Source organism: Schistocerca americana, chromosome 1, assembly GCF_021461395.2.
Source record: "Schistocerca americana isolate TAMUIC-IGC-003095 chromosome 1, iqSchAmer2.1, whole genome shotgun sequence".
Lineage (NCBI taxonomy): Eukaryota > Metazoa > Arthropoda > Insecta > Orthoptera > Acrididae > Schistocerca > Schistocerca americana.
In genome coordinates, this window is record NC_060119.1 from 468,866,428 (window position 1) to 468,877,883 (window position 11,456).

Below are 11,456 nucleotides of genomic sequence, written 5' to 3' on the forward strand. Positions count from 1 at the left end.
CACTCCCATAGGATAACAGAATATTATGTCCTCCAGGAATCACATTGGGTACACCACATACAGCATAAACTGTACAGCAACTACAATGCTTTGTGAGCAAGTAATAACAGTCAGTATCTTTAATTTTAACATAACTCTTGACTCTCATAATTATCTGCTTATACGTGTGCTTGTACTACAGGTTATTGGTAAAGCAAATACTAATTGAATAGGTCTTCACACTTTTAATACTTAGCAGAAATTCTGAAAAAAGTAAATTGTTTTATTACTGTATCCCCTCTATGGTGAATTAAGAGGTACTGACTGGTTTCTTTAAACATTTAATAGAAGCCTTCTTTTTTACCTGCTATTGATAAAGAGCCATTCCAAGTTCTGTACAGAACAATCTCTCGCATTTTTCATGAGGGTTGTTATTCTGTACACTAGTATTTCTTCTTCTAAATGGTAAATAATGCATTCAGACAGTGCTGGTATTAAAGGTAATTCATGAAATAAACTATATTTAAACCAGAAAATTAAAGGTTCCACATGGCACATGAAAAGTACCTTGCTACACACATGTATGTACAGATTCCAAAATGTCTGTGAATTTGAGTTACAAACTTTTTTAAATAGAAATATGAAGATCACAATACTTTGGGTCTGCAATAACTCAAACATAAAATACTTTAGTTCCCTATGGGAAACTTTGTTCTTTACGTGACTCGTGCAACTGCTATCACTCTTAATGGAAACCAAATGGCTTGTGTTAAAGTTAACTAGCAAAAAGTGTAACCATTGTTACATAATTTCTGTGAAGTAAGATTCCTTAATGTTATTTCCTTCCTTTGTCATCATAACTTGATAATTTCAATTCCGTATGGGACATATGAACTAACAAAATGAAATGCTTTTATTACTATGACCAAACAAAATCTTTTTAACATGTAGTACACAGTTCAAATCAGCAAAAAATGTAACCGTATAATTAAGGTAAATGTTGATGAAAATTAGGCATGTAAAATGAATACTGAAATTTCCTAGATTTCCAGGTGTACCTGTAATCACTGTATTATGTACTTTGTAGTGCTAGAAAGATAATTCTATATGATTATTTGCATTCTCCCCCCCCTCCCCCCCCGCCCAACACAGGAAAATATAATAGAAAGACATCCTAGCAAAATAAAGACAGGTTTTGCCTGACTCGGGCCCCCTTATTCTAGAATGGTTATAATAAGAATGCTTATGATCAACTGGAACATTGTGTTCATTATAGGAAGTATTAAAACAAGAATTAACAGAGTAACAATTTTATAGCTCTTATGTTGCAGAGTATCCACAAACATTACTGTTTGAAACATAGGGCCACTGCATACTCCATTAGATCACACCCATCCTGTGATTAAACTGTTTTCTTGAAGTGAAAAATTCAAGTTAACGTAATTATTGAGGGAAATATTTTCTCACACTGAAAGCCATCTGTCAAATAAGTCTCAGAACATTTTTTTTTTCATTAATTTCACACAAATCACCCGTTTTTAATGCAAGTGCATATTTTGTAACACCAAACATCTTAAAATAAGCTTATATAATAAACAATTATAATTTTTTTACAATATCTACACAGGACGTAAAGACTTAATTTTACTTCAATGTGATTCATATTTTGAAGTTCATCATTACACAACAACAACTCTACGGACAAAATAGTTTTAAAAAATCTGTCAAAATGTCACACCCATCTGCATAGAATGTCTTGTTACATAATTTTTCCAATTTGAGCACTATACATGATTAAACAATACGAGTTTATTTAACGTCTGCCTTATACTTGATTTGTTGTTTAAAATTTTCTCAGCAGGCTTTTTTTCCACATGTTTTTAAGCGTATTCAGGAGTATAGGGATGCAATCTTACAAACAAGTTGAGTCTGATGTAAGTCCTCAATCCTAATTTCATAATGGTAATCATGACCAAGAGCAAGAAATGGGTAATCTACAAATTTATTTTTAACCCAATGCAAAATCTTGGCCTGTATATATTTCTGTCGCATATCCCCAGCAATCACAAACATCTGAAACAGTTTCTGAGTATTCTACAACAGAGTACACGCAGTCACTTGTATTAACCAGTTTTCCCCGGTTAACAAAATTTGCAAATGCATTTTTACTGGCCATGTTGGGAAAAGCATAGAGGGAATCACATTCTAATGCAGATTTAACTACTGGTGGCTTCAGTATGTGATGACAGTCTTTGCATGTGATCTGCCTTGAAAGGCGCAATGACACATACCCTGCAATATAATAGAGTATGTTTTACTTGTGAAATGAGAACTTAATCTTATCATCAAGAAGTGCACACCACTCCTCTACTTCATTTTCTGCAGCACTTTCATCACTTTCTACTACATGCTTTCTTGCATGAAAATCATAAACAGGTGGCAAACAACACACATTAAAATTTGAGCAATTCCCATTCATTGCAGTGACACTGTTACCCAAGAGCAACTTTCTCATGGCACATTTGAACTGGTATGCATTTGGATTGTTGTTCCAACCACATCTGGACCGAATGCAGGGGGAAAAAAGCTCTATGTGGTCGTGTGACAGTTTATATGTTAGCAAATACTTCAAAGGAGATTCAACACGAAGCATTCTTGTCAGAGCTATGAAAATTATCCCAAAAGCAAAAGTATTTCTTGCATGGAGCAGCAATGGAACACGAATGATTTTTAAGCTTTTGATATAATTTTCAGTGTGTCTGAAAATACCAATGTGTTGACTGGGTGTTGTGTGATGTCCTTAGGTTAGTTAGGTTTAAGTAGTTCTAGGGGACTGATGACCATAGATGTTAAGTCTCATAGTGCTCAGAGCCATTTGAATCATTTTTTAAATTCTATTTTAAATACCAAGCCAATAAGATTTGTTGTCAAGTCTCAGGGGGCTCTTATACCCTTTACCTAATGGATTTCTGGAGTTCAGAATATCAAAAATCCTATCAATATTATACAAAAATTCTACTGTTGCTTCACTTCCTTTAATATTTGGATCACCAGCCCTCCTCAAAAAACACTATACTATCTGCCACACTAGAACTCAAAGTCTGTGGAGCTAATGAAACATTCATTTTTCTATTTACATAACTTATATGTTGTCCTGATAGTTTGTTGGCAAATGTCATACCTTCTTCTTGTTGTACCTTGTTCAATTGCTCAATGAAATGCCATCTAATAATGCCAGTTGGAGACTCAATAGCAGATACTTCTGCTAGAGCATTTCTGGCAAACTTAATCACATGACATGTCCAAGATACAATAAACATTGTAGCTTTTAAAATCACCCTTGGAAAAATTTAAAGTACAGCCAAGTGTACGTAAAGTGCTTATATTTACCTTGCAGCCATCACATGTAACACACCAAACCCTAATGCCAGAACTATGCAGCCTCTCTAAAGTGGATTTTATCAGTGTGGCCTGATTATTTGCCTGTACACCGTTGATAAAGAAATATGCAATCGGGCATATAAATTTGCCTTTAATAGAGACAAGCATGAAAACCAGAGCCTCAGATGCCTCTATTACTTCTTTTGACTGAGGCACTTCCCCACCAAACTCTAAAAAACCTGTGTATTGCTTAGTTCCTTGGTCCCAAACTACTTGCTTCCTAATTGCCACACTGTCTACAATTAGACATGAATCGCTGAACTGGTCCCTTACAATTGGGTTCGAATCAACGTACTTAAAAATATCTTTTAAGAAGCCAGTTTTACAGTCGACACTTGCCACCCATTTGGAAATCAATGATGTACGGGTCAGAGGCATTAATTTTTGCAGGTATTCATATGCTGCTGGTGAATAAAAGTACACAGTCATCGCAAACATTTTCACATTTGTTGTGTATCTATTACCCTTTGACAAGAGAGAGTTGTCCACTAAATTGCACACTAATTCCACTTGTGTTCCTTTCTGATGATTGAGGAAGTTATGTAACTTCTCAGGAAGATGCCCCTTCTCCTTCAATGAACTTATGATGTTATCCATGGAAAACATTTTCTTCTCTCTTCTTCGAAGTTTTTCTCAGACACACTTCAGTTTACGTTTTAATTCGTGAACAATGTCTGAGAAAAAATTGCAAGTTTCGGTCGCCTTGTCTTCCATTTCTACTTTCGACTGTATACCACAATCAATTACTTGAGAACCAACTGCACTCTGAAATAAAGAAATAATTTCGTTATATATGATTGAAATAACTCAAGGCTTGATGAAAAAATATTATAAGAAAACTTTGGGGGTGTGAAAACATCCTTATACTAACGTTTTCGACACAATTCGCAGCTTCTGCATTGGATAAATGGGACTTGCTTTCCACGGAAGAATTCTCATTGACAACATTCTCCACGCAATCACTAGCTTCTGCAGAGGGCAAATCAAGCACGGATTCCAGGACAGAACACTAAAAACAAAAATATGGAAGTGTATTACAACATTGCTTAGACCTATGTAGCCCATTTGTGTCCGTACGAAATAAATTCACAAAAGTCAAAAGCACACACATAGCAAGGAAATTAATAAGCTACCTCAAATGGAGAAGCATCGTTGTCACTCAAAATCCTAACATGTCATCGTGGCTGTTTATTTGGCGGCATCAAATGTGTCGGAAAGCCAAAAACTGATGGCACTGCTTCGGGCCTGAGACGTTTCTTCCACATTCCAGGGCTCACTACGTAATCATCTTGTCGGAAAAGGTTTCCGCAAAGAAAACTGCAAGACGTAGGTTTAAAATCTTTCCGCGTCACGGAAGTAATCCACTTCTTCAGCAGCTCTGGGTGCTTTAGAGGAAACCTGTTCAAAAACATCGAATTAGCAAACGCACTAAGTCTGTATTGTTGTCGTACTGTATCGGTAGTCCTATTACTCCATCGCTTCGTACAATTGAAAGCAGAACAAGAAATCACCATTTCGATAATCCGTAATTCCTTATACACCGTACAGACCGAGAGAAACTTCTTGGCAAATTCAAATATGGCGGGCAATACAGACGATAGTGATCAGCTGGTAGAGCCATCTATCGGTAGGTCCGGTAGTTGAGCATCCCTCATTCCGCTAGCTTTAGACGCCTGTCAGATTTTTACTCAACGATGTTCTACGAAAATGGTATGACGCACCCACTACTCTCCAGAGATGTTGCACGAACATACATTCCACCCTCGGATCGCACATCTGTTATACGATCTGTTAAAAGGCTTACTATTGTAAAGGTTTCATCTTTTATATTATTTTAATTATTATGGTATATTTAATTTTTGACAATTTATTCCACAAGTATGATTTTGAGCAGCCTACACGCCCATCTGTGCAGCCATTGTATTCCCCAATTTGATTACGTTAAGCGTCATTAGTCAACTTTGCTTACTCCCTTAGGTGAAACCTCCGGGGAATTCACTGTATCGACTGGTTTGCATCCTGCGCGGCGCTCATATATAAGCGAAAACGATTACAGTTGACATGTTAGTTCAGATGAGGACAGAGCGATTTGTAAAGTGTTAAGTACGCAAAATTGTGTCAATGGAAAAAGAAGATTGTAGTAGTGGTCGTGTTTAACTGTAAGAAGCGAATTCAAAAATACAAAAAATTCTTGGAAACTAATCCTGAATGTAATGGTTGGTTGTGCATTGATGAACCGAACTCTGAAAGGGCTAGATGTAGAACCTGTAAAATAATTTTTGTGCCTGAATTGGGATGTGTTACAAACATTCTTATAGTGAAAACCATGTCAAAAATGTGAGGATGATGTCATCTAAAAGCCAGATAATTTTGAGTTCATTTGTGAAATCAGTTACAAGTGACGTAACTTTAAATAATCAGGCTCACACTGCTGTAATTAAATTGGTGGGATTCGTGGCAGATCACAATCTGCCTTTCAGTGTTGCAGATCAGCTGGAGGGCATAGTTGACCCGTAACTGGTACACCTAGGTCCTAGGGACCTGAGATAAATTTATTTTTTTCAGCATTGCAATGTGTGCAGCACACTGACTTGCACTCCTACGTACTCTCCAGCATTCGGTTGGCTATCAGCCCACAGCATTGTCACAAGTGTCTTCGCTAGTTTTGCATCTATAAAAGCACATGGGTCCCAAGGACCCAGTTGTAACTGCAGTGGAAGTTTTTCATCTTAACAGCACTTGCAATATTTTGGAATTATTGTACCACATTTCATAAAAATGAGTGTGGAAGATACCATCGATACTCAGAACGAACCAGTGGACAGTGATATTGATGATATAAGCGGAAGTGGCAGCAATTGTGAAACTAGTGAACATGAAACTGAATGTGACAGCAATGAAGGACAATCTACAGGTAATAATATCTATGAGAGAAATAGAGTCAAATGGTCAACAGCACCCAGCATACGTGGTAGAATCCCACAAAGCAATATCATCTCTCCAATTCATCTTCCTGGAAGACATGGCCCAGCTAGACAGGTAAACAAAAAGATCCCTCTAGCATTTTGGGAACTACTTTTCACTGATAAAATGATTGCAGAGATAGTACTCAGAACCAATGAAAAAATTATATCATTGCCGCCTGAGTCTAAAAGTTTATTCTTTCAAAAGTAACAGATAAAGTGGAAATAAAGGCCCTTATGGGTCTTTGGTATCTCTGGGGAGCCTTCAGATCAAACAGTGAAGATCTGGATGATTTGTTTGCTACAAATGGCACTGGTAGACCAATGCCCTTGAAACGTCTATTATTTTTATTGCATTGTCTTCCTTTTGATGATTCAACAACCCGTGATACCAGAAAACCCAGAGATAAAATGTACCACATCTCTTGGCTATTCAATTCATTTGTAAAAGGTTGCCAAGAAAACTATCCAGTTGGATAATATGTCACCATGGACGAAATGTTTGTTGGATTCCGTGGCAGATGTGCATTCAGGATGTACATTCCTTCCAAGCAAAGGAAATATGGAATAAAAATATTTATCTTGGCTGATGCCAAATGCATTACTGTTTGAATGCCGAAATTAGTAGTGGAAAACCAGCTGTAACCACCCCACAGCGTATGCTCATTCCAACTGCAGTTGTCATGCAGTTGGTTGAACCAATTAGAGGAAGCAACAGAAATGTGTCTGGAGACAACTGGTTCTCAGGTTCTCAAGTGTATAAATGAGTTGTCCAAATGCCATTTTACTTATATTGGCACTATAAGAAAGAATAAGGCTGAGCTACCCTTAAACATTACTGAAGGAAAAGCAGAACTGAGTCTTCCTCAATTTATGGATACTCTGGCTGTATAACACTACTTTCACACATCCCAAAAAAGAACAAGGTAGTGAACATGATGTCAATAATGCACTATGGTGAATGTGAGATGGAACATAAGCCTGAAATTATATACGACTACAATAGAACAAAATGGGGTATTGATGCTCTTGATGAAAAGACTCATAATTATACAACTTTCAGAAGAAAAAGGCGGAAGCCTATGGCAATATTCTACACCATATTGGATATAGCTGGTGTAAATGCTTTTGTTTTACTCCATGCCAAAGAAGACAATAATGATATTATTCGTCGAGAATTCCTCATTCAACTAGGAATAGAACTTGTAAGTGACCATATGAAAAGAAGACTGGATTCTCCATTTCTGAGAAAAGACGTCAGTAATTCGATTTTTGATATTTTAGGAATGAATCCTAACGAGGCACCAGGAACATCCCAAGCCGGCAAAGAGGCTCCTCCTACTAAATCTAAGAGAAGAAGGTGCTCCATATAACCATCTAAGAAAGATAGGAAAGCATCACGAGAGTGTGCCAGATGTCAAGCACCATTGTGTTTGGAATGTTCCAGTGTTTTGTGCTCAAAGTGTTTTGGTGGTTTGGAAGAGTAAAAATACTAAATTTAACTGGTAAAAACAATAAATTATCTAAAACATGAGATTTTTAGACAATTGCTGCTATTTTTTACCATTTTAATAATCAAGTATGTCATTCAGCTGAAAACGTTACCACAGAATCTTCCCAGAAGCTATGCCTGCAGAAATCTTTATACCTTATTTGAACTTTTCTTTTGGTTTACAGCTTTGAAGAACAGTCCATTTTGATTGTAAATGTGTAATTTCAGTTATAAAGGTTAATATTTGTAGCTCTCGAGTAGGACTTGACAAATGTATGTTTTTCACTTTTTGTGCTTTAACTACTTCACTGTCTTTTTTTATAGTTTCTGAAAGAGATGACCAGAAATAAGGAAACTAGTTTTGTATTAGCATTAATAATACCATCTTAAATAGTTAATATTTAAATTTTATCATCTTGTTTATTTTCTTCTAAAACCTGTTCAGAATTTATCTAGGTCCTGACGACCCAGATGTACCTTGTGTATTAACATTTTTGGATGTACCAGTTAGGGGTTAAGAGTTGCCATGTTGATTCTAAAATCGCTGACAGTATAAATTTGCTTCACATTAAGTGTTCCCAGATCGTAGAGAAAGTTAGGAGTGAGTCATAAGAACGAACTTACAGAAACACTGAGACATACAAAATTCAGTTTTCTTACTGATGAGTCAACAGATGTATATAGCACAATAAGCTGGTTTCAAACTTGTTTCCAGATGTAAAGTTCAAGTATATAAGCTTGATCAAAGCTGGAATATTCAGGCCTGTTAGTTGGATTCAAGCTTGAAATAAACATCAAAGTTGGCAGAGTTCAAGCTATATTTCAGGCTTGACTTATCAAGTTTGGCTCCAGCTGTATCTATACACGTGGAATACAGCCTGGTATTTACAGCTTGTTTTAAGCTACATAATTATTAATCTGAATTTATTGAACCTAATTAATTAAATAAATATCAGAATGGAAATGGTGTGAAAAAATTTATCAAGACATGTATGTTTAAAAAATTTTATTTTCAAATTGTTTAAAATTGTTTTATTTTAAAATTTAATTATTCTGAAGCCCCTCCGGCCCCAGCACACAGACCAGAGCAGCGTCAAATATCGCTGACTTCTGCTGGTATAATGATCCTGTAACAGGTAAAAGAAAATGATAGCCATACCTAAACATAAAAAAATGTAAAAAGTTGAAACTGATCAACCTAAATATAATTTATGCCCCAGATTAGCAAAATAACTTCAAACTCACTGATGTAGTAAGAATCATTAACTAGTATAAACGTCACTGAGTAAGCAGCTGCTTCTGGTGACTTCATTCCAAACAGTTTTTAAAGTAATTTGAAATAACTTTTTGTTTGAAATTTTGGGTAATTTTGCGATGACTTCATGAAGAAGCCACACATCACTATTTCTAACAGTTTCAGGGCCATTTAATCTGAATTATAAAGAAACAATTACTTGAAATCATATACACCTCATACTGTAAGCTTATAAGGAAACTACCATTTAAAAAAAATGTAGACTTTTATTCTATCCACAATTATATTTTGGTGAGTAAAACTGAATCAAAATGAAATAAAAGATGAAATCGAAATGAATTTAAGAAATTACCCGTTCAGTGGAACTGAAATGTAAAAGAACAAAAAATGTTCTCCTTGTCATATTTTAATGTTGCCTTTTATTAGATTTCAGCCACATTACAAATAACAATAAAAGTAAGAAGTACCAGTAGGCCTTGCAGTATTATTTCACCTAGGGAACAACAAAATTAAGAGCAATTGAAGACCAGTCATAGCTACGTAAATAAAAAAGACTGACACCTATGTAGTGACTGGTTCTTGATGCACTTTTCACGTTCACCATGTCATTACTATATGTATTAGCTAAGAAACTTTTCACACTTCATGATTATTCATTCATGGTGTGACACACGCGAGTACTTACAAGTAAACAAATGTAATAGGGCGATATATAAAAAGGTGAGATTTTAAAAAGGTAAAATAACATTAAGTTTTAATTTATTGGTGCCACGTACTAGAGAGCTAGTTTAAAATGACCTCTTTTTGCTGAACAACTTGTAATATGTTTTCTTAGCTGGTAATCCATTTCACTTTCATCCAGGTTCAATTTTTCTACGTAAAAGAATATGATATTTCTTTATGTTATGTAATAATATTTAACATTTGTAATATTAACGTACCACTAGAGAAAAAATGCACCAGCGTACCTGTAATACACTATATATCTTCTTCAGACCCGGTGTAGCAGTAAGGCAGGGGATGCCACACACTTTCCAAACTATTTTCCAGTATAAAACAAACTTCACAACAGTCAACAATCATTAACGCATGTCACAAAAATAAAATGGCCGTAAACCTAGCAGAGTCAGTGCAACTGCAAGGCTTATAAACGCTTGCGGCGCTTCCCGTGGACGTCTATGGAAGCTATGCTGCACGTACATCTGCTGTACAGCCTTCCAGGGAAATTACAGTTTATTTCAAGCTTGGGAAAATTATTTTAATTCAAGCTAAATTTTTACAGCTTGATGTAAACTGTGTAACAGGTTGATTTTTCAATCTTGAATTTTCAACTGTACCTAAACTCAATATCCACCTTGAAATAAGCTTGAGTGCTAGCTAGCATCTTTTAAAACATCCTGTGTTGTTTTTAGATAATTGAAAGTAAATTTTGGAAACTTTATGAAATTTTTAATCAGGGTGAATATGATAAAGCAAAGGAATGTGAAATAATTGATATGGGCACAACGGCATGAACTTCAAAAGTTTTTAGATATCTAAATTTATAAATTGCTGCATCCATCTCAGACAAGATGGCTATCTTTGTGTGCTATTGTAGTGAGGATTTTAGAGCAGTGAGCTGCTTTGCATCTCTATTTTGATTTTAAATACCTAGAGGATGTGCTGGTTGTGGCAGAAGAAATTCTCTAATCCCTCAATGACAATTTTTGTTGATTATTTTATTTATTTTTGGCCTCTCTGTTACCGAAATTCACAGATTTAAATAAGAACTTCCAGAGTGGTAAAGTTATTATTATTGGCTTACATTAAAAGACGGTACAGGGTTCAAGAAAATGTTGCATTGGCTCATGGACCAGCAGTATGTCGTAACCAATAAATTGATTGACACTGACCCCACAACAGGTCAAAGTTTCTTCGTGATAGCCAAATGTATTTAGGAGTTGAAGCTCTGAAGGCAATTCCAGAACCAGAAACATATAATGAATGGGATGCAGGGAAAGATTTTTACTGCAGATGTAGCGATTTTATGCAGACGAAGTTTTCAGAACTGAAAAAGAGATGTAAACTTGATGATAATTTATTGTCATTGCAGTTTTGACGCCTAAAAGGACCCTTCCAAACATGTAAAGAGAAAATACTCTCTTTCTCTTACACCTCTTATGCCAAAATTGTCAAGCATAGTCTCTCTAGATGATGATAACCATATATAAAAAATCGATGATGACTGAAGGAAACTTTCTATCGTAGAAAATAGATGAAAATATTAAGAACTGTTCAGAAGTGGGCACATATGGGGGAACATGCTCAACATAAAAACTTTATTTGG